This window comes from Aulonocara stuartgranti, assembly GCF_965226115.1.
Source record: "Aulonocara stuartgranti genome assembly, chromosome: 9".
Taxonomy (NCBI): Eukaryota; Metazoa; Chordata; class Actinopteri; order Cichliformes; family Cichlidae; genus Aulonocara; species Aulonocara stuartgranti.
Window position 1 is genome coordinate 15,189,411 of NC_138960.1, and position 18,360 is coordinate 15,207,770.

The window sequence follows — 18,360 nt, forward strand, 5'->3', positions numbered from 1 at the left end:
TCTGGCAGTGAGAACTTTGACCCTTTAGTGAGCTGTAGGTTTGCTATAATGACATGCTCTAGTCTAGACTGTTTTTTCTGCAGTATAAAGATTACAAAGATTACTTTTTTCTCTCTTGGCTCTTGATGGAGGCGGTCGCACTTTTCTCCATCTCCCTCTCCCTTATCTTTATCTAGCTTGGCTTCTCATGTCTTTTGTATAGTCTCGCTTATTCTCTAACCCTCAAAGAGTTTCTCAGTCTTGTTCTCTAAAACCTAAAGAAGAATTATGGATTTGATCAACTGGTCTCATAACGGAATTGACACCCTCCTGGGCTTGGGAGAGCCCGATTGTCCTGCGGAGACGTTTGCTGCCGGGTACTCGATGCTCGGTTGCGTCGTGTGTCTGGCGACACTCTCGATGGAAGACATTGAACGACATCTACCATTTCGGAACCACGATAACAGAGTTCTGGTTGACTGGAGCTGGCTCGGACCTGGCTTAGAACAAGAAGCGGCTACAGCTGTTCAAAATCTCATAAGGCTGGCTGACATGATAGACGATTGGCAGGGCTGTGAGTACTCAGACTGTGTTTTGAAAGCAATATGGATAAGATCTTGGAGAAGAACAACGGGAATTGAGAGACTTGGTGACCAGTGATGGACATTAGTCCAACTGGAAAAATTGGATGCAGTTGTTCGCACTAAACCCAAACATTCACCATCTTCACTCATGCGGCTATCCCACTGGCACCAGCTGAAGGCCTGCCAAGGTCGAAGCTGGCTGGAACAACAAAATTCTCCATGATAACAGGATTGTTGTCAGAACTCTTTGTTCCTCCTTCAAGGCCATCCGCGTTGATCGAAGATTGTTGACTTGTGCTTAACCGGGTGAAGGGACACTTTCTCTCGGTTGAACACAAAACACACACACACACACACACATATGTATGTACACTGACACAGACCTAAACTCACTCCCCCATCCCCTCCAAATGCCTTCGAAGCTTATGTCTTCTATGTTGTGAGATGTGATGATTCATGTGCTGAGGTGTTTTTTTCTGTTCTCAAACTGATCCCCCTGTTGGAGCTGAGTCTGGGGGGAGTTCTTTTTTCTCCCCGTCTTTCCTCGTGTTGTGCATTTTCCATTGTTATACCTCTCTGACCTGTCTTCCCCATGTGATGTTTGTGTAATGTATGTATGGTCGGAAGGGTAAGATGGCGCTGGCAAGGCTGGCAGCCTTAACCCAATTTCCCTCAGGATGAATAAAGTATTATCAATCAATCAATCAAAGACCCTGTCCTAAGAGTTTATCTTGGGTTTCTTTCACTCCTTTGTTTTCTAGGGTAGTTACAACACTTGTTATATCCTACTTTAAAGGATTGCTTCCTAGCTGACTTCACCACAAGGTTTTGTCTTGTTCTGTGTGTAATCCCCAGTTCATCGTCAGTGTTTATGTAGTGCTGTCTTTGTCACAACGTCTGCTCCTGGTCAAATTCCTTTGTGGCGTTTGAATTCCCTTATTGGACTCTGATGCACTGGACTTATTAAACGTAATTTTCTGTTGCACATTCTGCAAATAAAAGTTGAATCTTTGCTGAATTCCAGTGTTTTCACCTTGCTGCAGTGACAATGAAATTACATGCAGGTGTAGTTCCAGGAGTAAAAGGACAGAAGTAGTTAGGTTTTTAATTTATTTGGTGTTCAGAATTGTCTAATATGTTGTAAGAGATGTGAGCTGGCAATGGATAGTGCATTGAATTTTATCCTAATTTAATAAGTGCTTTGTGAAGATGATTTATAGGAGTTCAGTAACACTATCCTTCCAAATCCAATTGCAAATGAACACCTTTGACAGACAGTGACAGTAAGAGATGATGCACCTTCCATCAAAGCCAAGTGGTCTCCTACGAAACATGCAAGTTATTGTGTCTTTGTTGTCCCCTTTGTATCTTTTGTTACTTCAACAACCACTGCAGATCTTCGACTCTGTCCAGTAATCAATTAGATTATCTCTGCTTTCAGAGCAGCTCTGTCGTCAAGAAATATTTTAAGCAGAAAAACAAACTCAAGTTTGCTCATAGGTTCAATTCCCTCTACAGCCAGCATACGTCCATCAACAACCATGCGTGCTTTCAAAGTGTCCTTGAGCGAGACAACAAATCCCAAACTGCTCAGTCATGCAATATAAATCACTGTGAGCTCCAAAGGATTTCATTATCTCCATCCCTGATATTATGAAGCTTAAAACAAAAGAAGAACACAAATGAATGTGTGTTTCTTGTTTCAAAGGGGCACTGGGCTATTTTTTTTAAGTCAAGTGGATATGAGGACAGCTGAACCTTGCGTAGCAGCCTTCAGTCCCGGAGCACGCCAGACTAAGCTTTGTGCCGTAATGCAAGGCGACACGCCAGCGGAGATGAGAGGAAAAACAATTGACAGAGCTTTTGTTACATCTTTAATTACAGGCTTTGTGTTTGTCTTGTTCAAATGAGGGGCCGTGGGGAGAGGGAGCTCTCTCAGTCTGATCTGCTCTAGTGTCTGTGAAATAAATGGCCAGACCTCCCATCTCCTCGGGACTTATGGACCTCTAACAAAACACGTGGTTGGAGAGAAGGTGCTGTATATCAGAGCAAGCACATTCTGCAACTCATCTGCTTCGGTGCATTTTGCATGTATCTGCCAACCTTCGCAAGAAGAGAGTGTGGATGTCTTCGAAGATGAGGCCCGCACGGAGAATCCACGAGGCGTGAAGTGTACCTGGGAAGCTGGGGAGGAAAAGGCATGCAACTGAGTCCCCTGTATATGCAGCGAGTTCTGGGATATGCCTGCTGGGACAGGTATGGGTTCTGGGTTGCTGCCGCCAGTTAGATCCAAGGCTGTGTCAAAGCAGATGATCCGCGGCTAATATGCAGCTGTCTGACCCTATTACCTTTAGTGGCAGGGCCAGGCTGCTGCCGCCCAGAACTCCTCCAGTCCTTCAGAAGAAATTTAGTCTGGCTTTTAAACATGCCTCCATGCATTCTGTACAAGTATTTGTATCTGGATTGAGGGTTTAAAGTGGACTGCAGCGATCCAGAACATCACCTTCAGTTAATGAGTAATTAAATCTGATAGACAGTTTAATACAAAACATTGTCAAGCGAGCCATGGAGGAAATAATGTCACCCCAGGCCCTACCTGCACACTCTGCACATCATTTTTTAACTTCTCATCCCTGTCATGTGTCAGCAGACGCAAATATAACGAAAGTTGTGGTCACAGAACCTCAGAATCTAGCTAGCTCAGCACACAACAAAGACACAGTTGCTGTATTTTCCAAGGAGAACTAAAGGTTAATAGGGGTCGGGGTTACTTTAATTCGCAGCAAACTTTTAAGCGTTTTATATCAGATTTGACTAGATAGGCCTGCACATGCAGATTTTATGTCCCGCTGAAAGCAAGTTAATTTAGTGCTTTAAATGCATTTTAGTATGGGTGCTGAGTAACAAGAGTAGCTTCTGGAAGGGCTCTGTTAGGGGACATTAATTTGAATTTAAGTTGGCAATGTTTGCTTGCCAAGGTCCACCTTTATACTAGTTTTTACTGGGAACTGCAGGGGCTGGAAACTAGATGTGATTGCTCATGTAACACCTGCATACATCATGCAGTATATATATTGTAGAATCCACAAGGATTAGTAAACCCCAGAGCAGCAGCAGCAGAAACAGCACAGGTCAGCCTGCCAACAAAGAAAATCGGCTGGAGCTAACAGTGGAAATTATCTTGCTTATTTGTAATTCAATTTTCAATTAAATTTTATTTATATAGCACCAAATCACAACAACATGTGCCTTAAGGGACTTTATATTGTCAGGTAAAGACCCGACAAAATACAGAGGAAACCTCAACAATCATATGAGCCCCTATGAGCACGGGGGTACAAACAGTGGGAAAGGCAACAATGGGGAAAGAAGAAAAAACTCCCTCCATTTGTAAGTACCCAATTCTCTCTCAACTTTAACTTCTACTTGCTCCAAAAAATCTCTTTTGTTTAATTTGTTTGGGTTACATACATAAGAAAATGTGGTCTCGCTCTGCATCTACACTCAGAGCTTTGAAGCTGATCGTTCATTCCAGACTAACTTGGGTTGGTAACCCTCTAATATAATTACTACCAGGTCATATGTCAATCATTGGTATCCTGTGTGCCAAGACTTTGCAGAACATATTCCAAAAGCCAAATAAGTCTTCTTTTAGATATCATACAGTTGTGATTATGGCTGGATACTGAAACTCAAAAATCCATGATAACTTCACTAACTCTTCCTAAGCAAAACCGAGCATTCAACTGCACCCAAAGAAAACAAGTCAAGTCACAGGAGATGGACAAAAAGTTGAAAAAGTAAAAAAACAAAACAAAACAAAAAAAAAACCAGAAGTGCAAAGAAAGAAGAAGAAGAAAGTAACAAAGATATGGAATAACACAAACATTAAAGAAGAAACCAGGAGCATGAGACTTTCCCAGTTCATTTTTGTAAATGAAAAACTACTAATAAGGTCACATCAGTGAGATTCAACAACTATGCCTATTGCTAAAGTGACTGCTAGCAAACTTGCATCCAAACAGATTGAAGATATTTGAGCATTTATCAGCTAAAGAGAGAGATATCCCCCTTAGGAGTTCTATAATCTGATAGTGATAAAAGAAGAGTGAATGTTGGACTCAAACACGACTCCTTACGAATGAACGATAATGGGGCCCATTCTGCGCTTGATATGTAATCAACCCACTATTAGCCGACGTGTTCACCTGTGCTGTAAGATCAACTTTCAGGTTTAAAGTGCAGTATCAGCTGACATATTTAAGCAGATCTCCGTGTCAAAAATCAAGTTTAGAGACCATCAACCTTGGGTCAGGGGGTATTCCATTACTGAAAAACATTGCGCACGGAGTGGGAGTAATGGGCAGTTAATGAGAGAACCAGCACCTCGTCTTTGCCCCTGGGGCCTTGTAGCAGATTAATGCAGCCATGCTAGATGCTATAACTAACTAATGAGCACCTTTTAAAAATACATTTATCTGCTTTGTATTGTGGCTGATGCAAAACCTTGCAAACTTTAAACCTTTAAAACTCCATACAACTCAAAATGAACTGAGATTAGACTTCTCCCTAATAATCTAGAGGAAACCAAGAACTTTAGCTACATATTTAATCCCCTTTTTTCAAGTGCAATTTCAGTCATGTTTTTTGTAGTAAATTATAGAAACCCGTCACACACATTTCTTCAGAGAAATGTATATTCCTTGACCAGTTGGAGAGTAGTCTCTGAATCATGTTGGCAGTTCCAATACTAAAGTAGCTGGTTTGTTTCCATGGGAGCAATCCCATAAAAGGTTCCTTCAGTTCTGGAGAAGAAAGAAAGACTTCCAAGTCCAGTTGTCTTCAACTGAAGTACTCTGTGGTTTGCCCTATGTCTCATCAGCTCTGTCTCTAAATAGTCTTACGTCTTCCCTCATCAGTTGTCAGATAATCTGTTTGCCTTCTATGTTTCCATATATTACTGCTTGTGCTTATTGATTTTTTTGGTCACTGTGTAATTGTATGCATATGGATCGACCATAAACAGTTTGCCTTCTAGTTACTAACTTACGACTTACTTTTTTCACAAAGGTGATGGAGAGTACAAAGTTAGATTAGATTTTTCGGGAGGTGGAGTTGACATCTCAGTCCTTGTGGAACCTGCGTGAAGCATGATGACCTGACTGTTTTGGTGCCTTCTGTTTTGTCTCCACAAAAGACCTCAAGGACAGTCCAGCTGCTTACTGATAAAAGCTAACTGTGGCTCCTTGTCAGGTGTTGGGTAGACAGACAACTCACAGAACCGCCGTGTTTGTCCTCAGCTGTCCACTCCTTGATTTTGAGTATTTAAATAATAAATAGCATCTGTATTTTATGCCACTATAAACTTATAGATGATAGACAGGGTACACCTGGTCTCACTGCAATTCCCAGTTATTATAAATCCTTTTTCTCTAAAAGACAGAACGTGGGAGAAAATGTCTCTATAAAAAGAGAATTAAGAAAGAAAAGGCTGTTCATGAAAGTTTATAAGCTGCTGGTAAACCATCTTGAATTGGTCTTATATGTCTGCAGGTGTTCACAGTCAACTCAATAATGGGAAATAAACAGGGTGAAGTAAACTGGACTTTAACCTAAGTCACCATCTATGATTATCCTAAACCTAGACCTATGCTATCAGAATATCCTTTTAGGGTTGTGACTAGAACTGTGGTCATCAGCACATCATCATAAGACAACATCAGATTAACAAGCACACACCACAGGACACCCTCTATCATTAAAATCTTGCTCTAGTCCCCTGAAGAACCCTTGAGCAGGGAAAAAAAATCTCTGGCGAGTAGCTCCTAAGTGAACAAACAAAGCACGACGATGCAGAAATGAGGACCTCGAGAGCAGGCGTGTGAATATTCTTTGAAGCACCATTTTTTTCTGTTGCCACAGTGATTCATCTTTCCTCTCTTTTCCATTGGGTGTCTGTCTCACCTACCCTCCTAACTACTAGATCTCGTTATGTTGGCTTTTCACTGAGTCACACTGAAAACTGGCTTCATCAAAAGAAGCACTGTCAGAAGTCCTGTCCTCAGTCCCCGTCAAACTCTCACCCTGCCTGATGGAACACAAGGTTTCTCTGCAGAGATCTTGTTACAGGAGTTATGACCCATTCATAACAGCCTGTGCTCTGATGTGCTTCTCAGGTAGATTTTCTCCTGTTCGTGACAGATAAGCACATTTCTGTAACCACATATTGAGCTCTGAGTCAGAGATATGTCCAAGTGTTGCCACACTAGTGACTGCAAAGTTATATTTTAGGATACTTTTTGAAATTTAGAAAAGAGTTGCTTTGGATTGCTACTAGCTTTTGTTCCTATGGATAAATTTTAACTTTGGATCCCTACACCTGTATTTAACTCCAGTGGTTTTAGTTGCTTCACATCACTTTTATCCTTCCATTTCTGTGTTTAACCGTGTTTGCATCACCGATATAATTACTCATGCTTCATTTGTGTATTTTATTCCACGTCCACTTTTTGCACTATAGAGCTATAAAGCTTTCTGCAGAACACGTAGCTTTAAGCAAAGTTTGTTATTGACTGGCAACATCCCTCCATTTTTGTCATGGCATGAGGCCGGCAATTCAAGCAAAGATACCCAGACTTCCTTCTCCCTAGCCAGCTCCAGCAGCTCTTGTGGGAGGACACTTAGGTGTTCCAGCTGTAGAGGCATAATCTTGAGGTCTCTTTGAGACCTCCTCAAAACACCTCACTTAGGAGGCAATAAGTAAGTTACGTCAACTTGGTGTTTTTAATGTTTAAAAGTTGTGACTTTATCTTACTGAACAACCAAACTCGTCACCTTGTCTCTAAGGGGGAGCTCAGGCACCCTCCAGTTGCTTCTATTGTGATCTGATTCTTTCGAAACTACCAACAGCTTGTCATTGGCTGAGGTTGAACCACAGCAAACCTTCCCTGGAAAATATCCACCAGCCTGGGTTAATCTCAAACCCAAGGCCCTGTGCTGTCTTCCCTCTTTCTCCCCGCTTTCTGATCTAGTCACTGCTGCGCTATCAAAAAAAAAGGCAAAAAGCCCCCAAAAATATACTTAAAAAAAAATATAGTACTTAAAGCTTTAGAGTGTCTAAAACCTAATTTAAACAATTATGCAAAAAGTACTTTCTTCAAAAGTTGTGTATAAATAGAAAAACAAAAATAAAATTATGAAATATTCCCCACTACGCACCAAGAGGGAGGGAAGTGCCAGGAATATCAGCTAGGGCTCTTAGGAGAGTGAAAAGGAGAGTGAGCAGTAGTGACGGTAAAAATGTTCGAAACTAAGTCTTTTTGTTTTTTATAAGAAGAACTATGTGCTTTTGGATTACGCAGTAGTTTAGAATAAAAGTGTCATAATGTTAATGACGTAGCTGCCTGATCTTTGTTCATGTGTGGGCGTAATCTCAAGAAAACTAAAGATGAAGACTGGATTTTTATGTAGAACCCAATCCTGTTTGTCATTCACTAGTCGTAAGATCATTGTACAAGCCACGATTTAGTCTGCACTTGATTATGGTGATATTGTTTATATTCGTGCTTCTATATCCACCTTGAAGCCGTTTGATTCTGTGCATCACAGTGCGTTACGATTCATCACTGGCGATTCTTTTCTTAGTCACCTTTGCATCTTATATGAATAAGAAAGATGGTTCCGCCTGGTAACTTGAAAAGAGCAGCATTGTATGATGCTTATTTTCAAGCCTTCGCTGCAAAGATTCCCTGCTTACCTCCACTCCTTGCTTGAATTTAAATACAGTACTTACTATGTCAGTTTGTAGGACATTTTAACATTAGCTGTACCTCTTGTTCATACTGAAATGGGAAAAACTGGATTTAAATAACGTGCTGCCTATAAATGAAACAGCTGTGATGCTGTATTCTTTGACTTCACTGGAACATTTTAAAGGTTGCATTAGTTCATCTGCAGCTATTCAAACATTTGTGTATATGTGTCCTTTTGTTATGTAGCTGTTTGTCTCAATTTTTGTATATGTGTATTTGTATAGGTGTCTTTTAAGTTCTCGATCACAATGAGAGTACTTGTTTAAATAAAGGAGGTAATGATAATAATATATGGCTTGCTGGGCCACATGTTTTTAATTGTTAATACATATTGTTATAGCATTGTGTAAAGTTGCACGTGCTAGCCCAGGTGGGATTTTCAGGTGGCATGTCCAGGCTCTGAATGTCCAAAGGAATGGCACCAACATGGGTTTCAACCTGGCTCCGGTGGATACCAGTGGAGGATCTGGAGGATCTCCATCACCTCTTGCTTTTCATTAACAAATAACAGCTCCGATGGCCCTGTCAGTCCCACCAGTTTTGCTCTGAAGTGTAAGAAAACTCACAGGAATGCTGAAGTTGTGAGATCTAATCAGGGAAGAGCAACATAAGGGAAAACAACATAAGTGAAAACAGATGTGTGGGTGTAAAGTGGTTAATCATAAATTCATTTTTAACTTAACGAGAACTTTGGTGAGAATTAATTAGTCGGATGATTAAAAAAAAGCTTCTCTGGCTCTCACACTATTAATACCTCCTAAAGTTTTCTCTGAAGAATTAGTGACAAACACAGAGTAACTTATTTTACAAGCCCGGTGAATATTAAACAAATGCCAGGGAGCCACTATTAAAAGCAGTAGGCACTCAATTCGAGTCCAGCTGGTAAAATCTCAGTTGGGAGCTGCTGATAAGCAACAACCACGGAGGTCCACTTTGAGTAAGGCTTTTCATCTTTGCCAACACTGCTGCTCTATACGAGAGAACAGTGTTTCAAAAAACCATCAAAACCTGTATTTCTACTATATTCTTGCTCATATAGACCTATGCAGAAAGTCTCTAAGTGAGTAATCTTGCAGTAAATTTGGGAAAGCCAGGAAAAGATGACATTAAAAGAACAAATACAGAAGTAATTCAGAGTATCTGGGCCTGGAGCATCGTTACAGGTTGATCCACACACAGTGAAGGATGTATTGGACAAATGAAAACAAGCGCCGGCAATAACAGAAGCGGGTTTTGAATTTTAGCTAAAGGTGATTGGATATTTTCTAATTCATTGGCTTTAGTATAATCTAATGTGGGCTCTGAGAGTAATAAGCAATTACTGTGTGTTTATCCCCACAACTCAGAGAGAACTAATCTGCACTCAACAGCCAGGGCCAAAAATAATGAAATTAATTACGAGCATTAAGGCTATGCAACTGCCAGAGAAAGGTAGAAATGTAATTATCCACATTGAGACAGAAGCTGCTCTGTGTTTCCCTTCTACTCTCTGTCTCATTGTTTGTGTCTCTTTTTAACTATAATGCTTCCTCGCTTTTCTTACAGGTCTTTTTCTTGATGAGCGTCATTATCCACTGGCGCACAAAAGGAAACAAAAGCTGTGTGTCGTCTTTGGAAACCATCCATATCATTATATAAATTGTCCCTAAAACAAATTTATGGGGATTTTTGTCATGTGGCCCGCCTTATCTCCATTTATTACGGCTTCAAAATTCTCATAACAGACAAAGCAGCTTTAGAAAGTGATACAGTTTGATAGGAGCTATTTATTATGATGGCAGGACCGGCAGATATTAAGATTATAAGGGGTTTATACAAACAACAACAAACCAGCTTGTAACGGGATTATAGCGTGCCGTCCTGTATGCCAGCTACGTTACATTGGACTGCGATGCTGTAATCTGCCATCAGGTCGAAAGTAAATCTAGTGGATGTCAGTTAAATGTTATTTCAGTCGCACCAAAAAAAAAGAAAAATCAAACAAGCCTCACCATTAATCTGCGTCAAGTGAGTTTAAAATGATCTACGAGTCCGCTAGATATTAAGATTTAATCATTAGTGACATAAAATCAATCCACACAAGACCCAATTCAATTTTTATTCAATTTTTCTTTTTCATCTAATTGCTCTCATATCAAAGACAACATCTACAATCCCAGAGGAAAATTTGCTTTCACAAAAAAAACCCCAAAATACAGATAACCACACTGTAACAAGTGAACTCAGTTCTCTTATGCTAACACGTGTGCGCGAATACAAATGAACTATTGATTTAGTAAGTTCACAGCTGTTACGATTTACAATGCCAACGTGAGCACTTCTATGTTCTTTTTAGTCCCACATCTGCAAATTGAAGGTGGCAAGGTGGATTCAGGTGGTTATCTGTGCCATTTGCTAGTACTTTAACAAGACAGAATAGCAGATTTCGTGTAAGCTTGTAGGTTTTGGACATGGCTAACAAGGTTAATTATGCTTTTATAAAGCTGCAGCAGACAGTTAGGGGCATTGGACAGAGACAAATATTTTCAAAGTCCTTAGAACTGAGCCAACAGACTGAGTCATCAGCTCTAAAGAGCAGCAGATTATAAATACACCGTTTCTGAAAATCGAGTATTTTTGTGTCTGGATTATGCGGCTTGTATTTTTCCCAATCTTCTTGTAGATCTTGTTTCTCTGTAGGATGTAACACATAATACTAGTTTTCTAGACAAAACATTACCCATATAAAACTTTGTATTGTATTGTAGCGCATGCTTTTTGTGTCCATGTGACAATACATGTGCGGTATTTTGCCTCCTTGAATTCGTTTTGTGCTCTTACAGAGGCTTTTTTGTTAGTCTCTGGGCCTTGTATTAAGGTTTTCTTTTTTTGTGGGTTTTTCAAACATAAAGAACTACATGAGTGTCCTAATTAGTCAGTATTTAGTTTTCTATTAACAGAGTTGTTTTTACTCACTCGTGGTTGTATATCTTCTGTATTTCATGGGTTCTTTATGGTTTATTTTCTAGTCTTGTTAAGACTTCTGTTACTGTGACTTTCAGGTAGTACTTAGTTTGCTCCCTTTTTTGTTCCATTCTGTTCCAGTCTCTGTGATTTTTGTCTTTTGGTGTCTCCTGTCTCAAGTTAATCTTGTTTCAGTTGTGTCTTACTTTCTGTTTTATTTTGGTAGCTATTGTTCTCTGTGTCTTGTGTTAAGTTTACCTTCCACCCGTCTCATTACGTTGTCTTCAGCTGTGCTTTGTATACCTTTTTTAAACACTGTCTCAGTCATTGTCAGGTCACCTTGGTAAGCTGTGTCTTCCTTCTCTGTGCTCCTTGATAATTATCCCTGATGTTCTCTGATTTTGAAATCCGCTTTTCCAAACAGTTCATGTTTCGATTGTTGCAGGTGAACTTGCAAAATTAAAGCACTTTGAAATTTCTCTTTTCTTTCCATGTTTACTGACTCTGTGTTAAAGCAACTTCTGTAACAGCACAACAAATTCATCTTAGGACACAATAAAGTACATGATATTATATTACTTACTGAACGAGAACAGATTGTTTCATGATTTGCTGTTAGACTGGGCTAACGGGTAACAGCAGTTTTCCTTTGCATCTTTAATGTTTTTATTTAGGAATCAAATTACTTTGTTCTCAATGTTAAATTCAGAGACTGTCTGATAGCCTAATTTTCTCTGGGTTCATCAACTGCACACTAGCCCTTTCTTAACATTTGTTATTTGATTCACTGTGAGTATGAAATATTTATTTAATTAATATTGATTTGTGGAGACCTACAAAGGATCAAAACATGCTGATAAGAAACTGCTGCCACTGGCAGCTAAATTATGGAAGTATGAGGACTTTAAATGTCAAACTAATGAAAGCTAAATGTTTTGTTAATAGGAGCTTGTTTGTGTCATCAGCTCATCTCTAGTAGCGACTACCTGCTGTGGTCAGGTAAGACCGGCGAGGCCAATCCCCGGAGCTTGGGGCTTGGTTGTCATGGGAGACAGGATGTAACGGCCTTGTATAACTGCGGGCAGCAATTGTGCTGAAACCTGACTCTGCCTTTGAGGAGCTATTGTTCTCCTTCCTCACACCTTCCTCTTGTGGGAGACCGGTGTGCCTTGGGGAAGTGGAGTCGACTTTCACCAGTACGCCATTTCTCAGGAATATACTTCATGAAATGAACATCTACTTCCCCTCACGGATTCACTCTCACTTCTCTGATCTCCGTCTCTCACTGTCATCTACCTTCACACACAAACTACTAATTTTCCTGGTGTATATTTCACACCAGGCTGACAAGAAGGAATCTGATGCTCTTGCTTTTATTGAAACCTGTTTTTCAGGCTCTTTTCGAGGAGGTGCGGTGCATGTTGTGGTGGACTAATCGCAGCCTACTTGACCCTGATACAGAAAGCTGGACTGGTCGAGGTGTTAATGGTCTCTCGGGCAGCTTTAGGACGACGCAGGCAGGCATACATATGCACTCGTCCCCTCTGTTAGTCATTTATCATGATCCGGGTTACTGTTAATGAATAAAGGTGTCTAAGTATGAGTTATATTAACATGGATCCCTTCTCTTTTTTATCTGCATGCACAAGCGCTGCTGAACGACTGTGTGTTTAATGGCTGTATTGTGAAACCACACAGAATCAGATGCAAGCTCCTTATTGAGTAGTGGATAAATAGGTAGAAAGGGCTTTGAAAGAAAGTAAGTGCAGTTTCCCATTAACGTGCCCGTGCGAATGCATCCCTCCAGGTTTTTGCTTTCCTCTCAGCCTCTCTCTCTCCTCTACCCTCCCTGTCCTCTGAGTGGGTGATTGAATTAATTATGTTTTATCACCTTTTAGCTGATTGAAGTCTACCTTACTCTCTTTAGACAGCTTGTGTTTGTGTCTTCACGCGCTGCGCCAAATGGATCGGGCCTGTCACCCAGTGCAGACACTGCCATCAGTGTTGTCAGAGACTTGGACTCTGAGATCTGAGCGCCGAGTCTGGGTTGTCAGTCGGTGTTTCTGCTGCTTTTGTAGTGGTTTTTTCCCCTTCGTTGTCTTCTTTCTTTCATTCTCGGTAATTCATCTCCATCAAAAAACGAGTCTCAGGCCTTATCCTGTTCATTACTCACACAATGATTTTTGGAACAGTTTCAGGTTTTCTGTAGCACAGTGTGTCTGTCAAGAGAGGTGAGCTCAGGTTTCTTTCATTAGCAAGATACAATAGGACTGCTGGATTAGTTTTGCAACTAATATTCATCTTTCTTATCGAGTAATCAAAATTTATTAGTTCTGTTAATTGCTGTTTTGTGCTCTTTCTATGAGATGTCAGAAAATAATTGGGTTGTCACAACTGGAAGAATTTCGAGGGTGAAACTTTGATATGATAGCTTTTTTTTTTTAAAACATGTGGTTATTAGAAAGAATTCATGATTTAACCGGAGGGGGAAGCTGGCCATTTTATAACCAGGTTTGGATAACCCCTTTCTCAATAATAAATGAAATCATCATTGAGAAATGAACAAAAAAACTATAAATATATATTTATTTATTTGTCTGATATAAAGCTTGTTTTATTCGCTGTAACGTGCGACAAGTGTGACAAAAAAGGTAAAAAAAGAAATAAAAGAAATCAAGAAAAATACTAAATAAATACTTTATTACAGTGCTGCAAATGCAGGGAAATCTATTCAATTCCGTTTTTATGCATGCATGGCATCACCTTGCTCACACCGTGAGCTGTTGCTGTGGGCTTGTGTGTATCACTGGCACAACAGATGCTGTCACATGTGAGAGTGTGAGCATTTTAAACTTAAGAATTGTGAAACCCATTCACTGAACAGACCCTGCATTTGAGGTGCTTAGAATTCATTATAAATGCTTTGTGACACCACTTGTAAAAACTGGCCTTTGGTTGTCCTTGATCATCCAATTCAAATTTGTCTCGATACCCGTTCCGCATGAAAGAAAACCAGGTGCTGTTACAGTTGTGAATTTTAAAATCAACTTGCTGCTAAAGTATCAGTTGTAAACTTGTATAGCTTGTCCTCACTTTCCCAAAACCTAAAGTGATGTATTCAAATTTCTTGTTCAACGTTATTACAAACAGTATTGGGCAAGTTACTTTGAAAAAGTAATTAATTATAGTTACTTTTTTGAAGAACTAACTAGTAACTGAGTTAGTAACTGAGTTACAAGATTCTAAAAGTAATTACTTGATAAGTAACTATTGCGTTACTTTAAAAAAACGTTTAACCCTCTGGGGTCCAGGGTATAATTGGCCATTTTTAACTACTTTTGATTTTACCTCAACATTTTACCTTTAAAAACTATTTCCTTTGCCTTGTTTGGTATCATTCTTTTCAGCACAATCTAACGTGTCTGAATTTACAGTCATGTTTTCATTTTGACATACTGTACTAACACAGTTGATCTAAAATCAGACAAAAAACATAAAATCAGAGTAGAAAAGTTATATTTTTTACTGTAAGAACCACAAACATGTTTACGTTGATTTTTTAAATAACCATTTCAAACTATTTACAGAACAATCAGCTGTTCTGCATTCAATAAGATGCCACACAAATTATTTGTGCCACTCCAAAAAAATAATTTCTGTCCACTATAAAGGAGAACATCACAGCCTGATACCTGCAGGTCTGACAGCAGCAGGTGTATCACTCCTGTTTCTACCTGGAGACAGCAGTCGCCTCATTGTTCTGACACACAACACAAAACTATCCACAACACTACACACTAACTACACAAGACAACACATTAACTACACACTCCAAACATGCTAAATCACACATCTCAAAACTTGCTCTCTCTCTTTTTCTAATGTCTTTCTCTCTCTCTTGCCGTCACTCCTAAAACTTCCCCTGTTTTTTTTTGTCTTTTAGCTCATAAGCAGAGAGGTCTCGCTGCACTGTCCTTAGACAGTAAACGTGACAAAACTATTGAGGAAAAAACGCCGCATATATATTGTTTATCATGACTCTGGTTTTACGTGGCTTATCAACACAATTTAAAAACTGGTATATATCACCTTGTTGCTTTGTCTTTAAGTGGTCGTGTGATTGGCTTACCACAACTACTTTACTCTTCCTCAGTCAAACAGCAGCACTCATGCCATTGTTTTGCCTCCTTAGCTCCAGGTGTTGTGCTAGACAGTGATCGTGATTACCGTCCACGGGAGTGCACAGCTGCTTAAAGCTGTAGCGTCCAGATTACTTACAGCTACTTCCTTGCAACTGAGATAAGATGCGGTAAACTGAACACAGCTTCAACCGTCTGTTTGTTGTAAAATAGTAACGGATTTTCTTGTTAGTAACTGTAACGGCGTTGTAACGATAGGAATAGTAATTAGTTAGATTACTCGTTACTGAAAAAAGTAACGCCGTTACTTGTAACGCTGTTATTCCCATCACTGATTACAAACAATATTTTTATTTAAAAAGCCCCTTAATTGGTATCTACAGATTTTCATTTAGTGATCAGTTGTTATGGTGACTTTTTTCAGATAAATAATATTCCTTGTTCCACAAAATAAAAGTATCCCTTCCCAAGTTCTTAGCTTAGGTCAACAAATAATGCTGGTCTGGTTACTATTGCACACGAACCACTCTTTTTCATCAGTTTTAGCAATTTTAACTAAGGATGTGCGCAAATATTTGACTATATGTTTAAACATTGCTGCTCTTAGTAGCTGGCATTGGAAATACTCGTCATTAAAAGTATTCTGTTTTATTACTGTACCATGGCAGTTATCATGTTCATTCGTTCACACTTAAACAAATATATTTATGGTCTCAATCATGAATTCCAGTCCTTATCTCTAAATTATTTTTCAATTTAGAGTAACACAGACAATAAAGAAGGCTGTTTTAAGGAGTGGCGACCTTACCTTATGAGTCTGCCGTGTCCCTGGTTTCAAGATGTCAAGCTCAAGATGGCGCCGTCCGAAATGTGAACCTTAACCGACTTCAGGTGACTTCAGGGTGTCTAAAAAAAAGGAAAACAGCAAAGAATCACAATCAGGCATTCAGAATGAGTGAATATGAATATTTTTTTTGAGACCATAAATATATTTGTTTAAGTGTGAACGAATGAACATGATAACTGCCATGGTACAGTAATAAAACAGAATACTAACATGGATTTTGATTGAAGATTTTGAGTCAGCAGATAAAAAAAAATAATCTATATTTTATATAAGCCTCAGTGTGATTAAGTGTCCTAGAAAAAACAATTAAACTAAACTTAATTGATAATATTACAGTGAGCATAAGTCACAGTCATGTTAACGTATGCCTTGCTTCAGTGCTTTGTTTCATATTCATCAACATGACAAACATCCATCAGCCTCTCTCCACACGTGTTCTCCACACCGCTGTGATAAACACACGTCGAAACAGGAAGACTCCTGTGCGTCAATACGATCGATCAGCTGATGGATTACGTCGAGGGATGAATTACACACAGTTCACAATTGCCGACAATTAACTAAACAGGCAGGGGATTGATCTACGAGCAGCTAACCTGGCAGGCAGGCAAGATCCTTAATTTTAGGAAGGCAAGTAAAGAAAATGTGACTGCAAAGCTTTGGGAGTGGAAAATGCGATAAGATAGGTGTAATGGGTTTGGGGGGGAGGATGATAGGGGAGCAGGAAACTACACTGGTAGCTGACACATAACGCAGTTGATGCATCCCAGATCCCAAACAACAGAACTCCTTTTGTTAGTTCTGTGCTTGGTAATGTTTGACATCAGGGTCCTGGAAGATACTGTTTACAAAAGACTGTTGGGAGCTGGTTTCAAACTTAGATATTTCTCTCTCTTTTTCTTTGCATGCAGCTCATAAGATTTGCCTGTTTGACGCGGCACATTGGACTTAAGCAAATAGCAGCTTTTATGTGTCCCAGTTCTGTCGTACATGCTAATTCTAAGCAATTTAACAGGCAAGTGCAGGTCAGAGGCACTGACCAGAGAGGAAACAAAAAAAAAAAAATCACATATGAACCAATGCACGGGTTGAGTCTCCCATCCAGGCATTAATGACAGCTGGTTATCTCCATGAAAGGAGCACACTATCTCCTGCAGAAGGTCATTCAATGCAGTTAAAGCACTAGAAAAAGCAGCAACAAGGCCTTAAGGACAATTTTTCTTTGCCATGCAGTTTAACTGATCTTCTCTTAGATTTCTGGTAAACTAATTGCCAAAATGTAAAAAATGCAACATAACTATCCAATACTTCCATACTGGGAAACAGATGCTATGTTTATTTAAAACATTCAAATCTGTAATTGCAGTCTTCACATTCTATCCTCTACTTACATAAAAGTATAAATATTTTTTTCCTATGCTATTTTATAAGAATCAACACAACATGTGTTAATTATAATCATACTTGAAAAATACTTGCAATTAAAAGTATTGGTTCACTATGTTCTGTGTGTGGTTTGTCCGAGTTATGCTGCTGTACATTAGCAGAAGGGACTCTGGTGAGTAGGTGCAATCAAAGAATGTATACAAAAGATGGCTTTGGATTAGTTTTGAAGCCCTACGGTGAGTTCACACTAAACATGAAGGTGTGATTATTTACAGTCTTTCCAGTGAGGTAAAGCAAACTGTTCATGCAAGTTAAACATTTCCTGTTGTGTTGAAAAAACTTGTCAGCCTTCGCCTGGTCAGACCAACAGTTGAAAATAGAGGACAAGCTTTGCTATTGCTGTCTTTTTCAGGTTTGCACTTTGACAGATCAGGGAAACAGAGGAGGGCTTGACTAAAAGCCAGTAAAGTTGTACGACTTCTTCTGAAAATATGTTTCTGTAGTTTGATTTCAGCTTTTGACTGAAATCCTCATCCCACCGGCAATCCGTGCCACGGTAACTGGCCGATTTTGGTTGGGGTTCTTTGTTCTTCTTAAATTCTTGGCTTTCGGTTAGTGTTGGGATTAGTGCTGTCAGCGTTAATCTCGTCAAAATGACGTTAACGCCATAA

At 39.5% G+C, this 18,360-nt stretch overlaps 1 protein-coding gene across 7 annotated transcripts in view; it reads right to left on the bottom strand.

Moving 5' to 3' along the window:
- Positions 1-18,360, bottom strand: part of LOC309714817 (cadherin-20-like) — a 98,472-nt gene that overhangs the window by 44,393 nt on the left and 35,719 nt on the right. For all 7 annotated transcript variants that reach the window (XM_082547518.1, XM_082547520.1, XM_082547515.1 and 4 more), the window contains one exon: positions 16,265-16,362. The gene's annotated coding sequence lies outside the window, so the exon portion shown is untranslated. The remainder of the gene's footprint in view (positions 1-16,264; positions 16,363-18,360) is intronic.